This window comes from Amborella trichopoda, chromosome 10, assembly GCF_054954075.1.
Source record: "Amborella trichopoda isolate Santa Cruz 75 chromosome 10, AtrichopodaSantaCruz75HAP2 v2.0, whole genome shotgun sequence".
Classification (NCBI taxonomy): Eukaryota; Viridiplantae; Streptophyta; class Magnoliopsida; order Amborellales; family Amborellaceae; genus Amborella; species Amborella trichopoda.
In genome coordinates this window covers 10249731-10253469 of record NC_142345.1, presented here as the reverse complement: position 1 = coordinate 10253469, position 3739 = coordinate 10249731, and positions in this window count along the sequence as shown.

The window sequence follows — 3739 nt, the reverse complement described above, 5'->3', positions numbered from 1 at the left end:
TTAACCTTCCTTCTTTTTATTGTTAATTTTATGGTTTTATTCTCTTCCTGCATCAGATTTGAAGACATTTGGAAGCAGGATGGAATTGCAATAAAGAGAGAGAGAGAAGGAAAGATGAAAGAGGCCCTATATTCACTTTTGCGAGAGAGAATTAGAAAGGGAGTGGTTTTTTTTGTTGTGTAGTGCCGTTAGCTATGTTTGTTTTGAGGGCCGGAGGCATATAATTGTTGTTGAGAGAGAGAGAGAGTTGGGTTTGTCTGAGGATTGGATCCGGTATTGTTGGAGGGGGGTAGAGAGAGAGATGACATTGTTGTAGAAAGACGTGAGGGGGATATGGCATTATTGAGGAGAGAGAGAGAGTTGAGGGGGAGAGATTTAAAACTTGGTTTTCGATTGGAACAAGGGGGAATTCCAGCTCAAATAAGGTGGATTACTCCATGTCCACTTCTAGCCTTTCTCTCTCAAAGACTGAACACCACTCTCCCTCTCCCTCTCTAAAACGGTAACGTCCATCTCCATTTCTACTCTCTCGCAAAGAATGAAAACGACCTCTCTCTCTCTATACTCTCTCTCAAAGAACGAAAATGGAAAAGAGATAGATAAAGAGTTGGGGAAGATAGAGAGAGAGGGATTTGGGAGGTTGATAGGGGGAGAGAGAAAGGGAATCATGTCAAGAAAGAGATAGAGGTTTAGAAACAATGTCTTTTTTAACTTTGTTTGGGCCAAACAAATTAGTAAGAAATGAATAAAATATGTTTAGGGGGTTAGGACATATAATAGAATGAATTTCTATGCAGTAAGATAGGTTTTGCAACCTGAGGTCAATGGAGAAATGAAAGTTGAAAATAAGGTCTATAGAGATATTTTCCCTTAAAGAATCCCTATGTGGTTGTAATGGGATAATAAATCTCTCAACCTCTTGCCATATTTGAATCAAAGAACCTAATGTAGGCGAGAGTAAAACCCAGGACTGAGGAGCACCACCAATATAATCAGAGACCTTTGGCATAGCAACCTCAAGGTCTTGATGAACAGTCATTCGATAAGAATCCCATATTGACTTCTCTGATAACCATGGGTCTGCCAAAAAATCCACAAGCCGACCATCTCCAATAACCCATCAAACATTATTCAAATGAGATAATCTAAGCCAAATACCCTTCCAAGCATAAGATGAATATCTTTTATATTTGGTCTCCCATATGGAAGAATCTTGAAGTAGCAATACTTAAAGAATCGAGCAAATAGAGAAAAAGGATTAGCCAAAATTCTTCAGGCCATTTTCATCATTCCTATAATAGTGAAATCCACTATGCCACGGACTCTTAATCCCCCCTTGGCCTGAGGTAAGCAAATTGTTTTGCATTTAAGGAGATGCACGCTCTTTTTCTCATCCTTGCCTGCCCATAGGAAGTTCCTCTGCAACCTTTCATCATATTACATGTTTGTTTTGGTAGAATGAATACAAAAACCCAAAAATAGATGAAGCATAGAGAAGTAATTTTAGCAACTATCTTTGATAGGAAGGTCCTCTGCAACCTTTCAATCATATTACACTAAAGATGCCTTGTATAGGATAAAATTAAAGCTTGCCAAGAACCTATCCTTCCAACGACTTTGCCAACCAAGCTATGACAGTGGCTATACTTCAACTGGCCATGAAATAAAGGCAACCCCAGATAACGCACTGGGAGGGATCCTCACCAAAATCAAGCTCTCTCAAAATCAATGATCTATTATCCTGCGGAACCCCCAAAATAGAAGGCTCTGCTTTTTGCAATATTAAGTTCCTGACCTGTAGTTGCCTCAAAAGTAGAGAGAACAGATTTAACAGTACTGATAGTAGAAACAGAAGCATCACAGAAAATTAAAGCATCATCAGCATAAACACAAGTGTGAAACTCCATAATCACAGCTCGAGGGGAAAGCTCTAGGAATTATACCATGCTTTGTAGCATAATCCAACAGCCTACTAAAAAAATCCATCACCAGCAAAAAAGAAAAAGAAAATAAGGGATCCTCATGTCTAAGACCTCTTTTCCCTCTAAAATAACCCTTAGGAGATCTATTGCACATCATAGAGAAAGAATGAGAAGATATGCATAGATGAACCCAAGAGATAAAAATACCTAGAAATCTCAATGCATTCATGCGTGCAATAACAAATGACCAAAATACTCTATCATAAACACTCATACGTGCAATATTCTATTACTGTTGGCTTGAGTTTCCGTCCCTTCGATCTTTTTTAGTAAAGGTATGGTTTGTACAAGGTTGCAACCTTAAACAATCAAATTAAGGTGCACCTACAAATTTTATCATAAAAGATAATTTTAGTGTAAAAATTCTTAATCTGGCTTGAAAATCTATTTTCATATCTAATTATAAAGTCTTAAACTCCAAAAATAGTTCAAATAAAGTAGATCTATAAACACTTAAAAATCTTGAAAATGAACGGTCTAATAATGTGTCGCAAGATACAGTAGTTTTAGGACTCAAAATCTTCTTTTTGTTTTTCATATTCATAAATCTTGATGTTGAGATAATCAATTACAGGGGTGTCCAACATCAAAACAACATTTTCTAATGGATCTTTGAGGTGCACTTTAATTCTAAATTTTAAGGTTGCAGCCTTATATACAATTTTTCCTTTTGGTAAAGCCCAATCTAAATTTAAGAGTATTTTTTAAGGCCCTTAAATTTTGGGGACATAACATCTTCAACCTAGGGAGAAACCTCAAAAGAAAAATTCAAACCCATTCTTTATGAATTTGGAACAAATGACATTATAAAAATTAAATAGATATTAACCAATTTTCAGACGGTCAAATCTAACCGTTGAAGATCTCAAAATCCACTCCATATCAAGTTCTTTGGTGCTTGCCAACCCCTCACATACGAAAATATCTTCTCGAATATCTCTTATGCACGACGGAGTAACTGTACAGGTGGTCCCTTGCGTGCATGGGGGACACACTATTTATCCTTTTGGAAAAAGTTTAGGGCACGGTTTCCATGCGGTGAGCGTATTATAGAAATACAGGCTCAGCAATAAATATAAAATTTAAATATAATTTGATTCTAATTTTTAGAGAATGTATAATCTTTAGCATGAAGATCATGAATATGAAAAAAAATAAAAAATTTGAAAACTAGAAATAATAATTATATTAAGAAAACATTAGGATCGCTAGTTACATTTGTTTTTAGATAGACCACCTATTTGTATTCATCTTTAAAATGGATGCTTTATACCTTTGGACCACATATTGTAGACATGCGGTCCAGCCCACATCAAACAATTTTCCAAAAGTTTCTATAAGGTGCACATCAAAAAATCAGTATAAAAGGTTGTTTAGATATTGGGAAGTCTTCTAATTGATCATCTTGACATCGAGACGCATGAATATGTAAAAAAATAAAGATTTTAAGTCTAAAAAATAATCCATCTTGCAACATATTATCTAAACAGTCCATTTTCATGATTTTCATGTTTTTATAGATCTACTTGATTTGAACCATTATTTGAGTTTAAAAATTCATAATTAGAGATCAAAATGAATTATAAGGCCACCTTAAGAGAATTTTTTATGCTAAATTTACATCTTATAATAAATGAAAAAATTTATATAAGGTTGAGGCCCTAAATAATCAAATACAGATGCACCTAAAAAATTCACTAGAAAAAGTTGTTTCGAAGCTATAAAACCCTCAAATCCAATAATCTTGACCTGGAGAT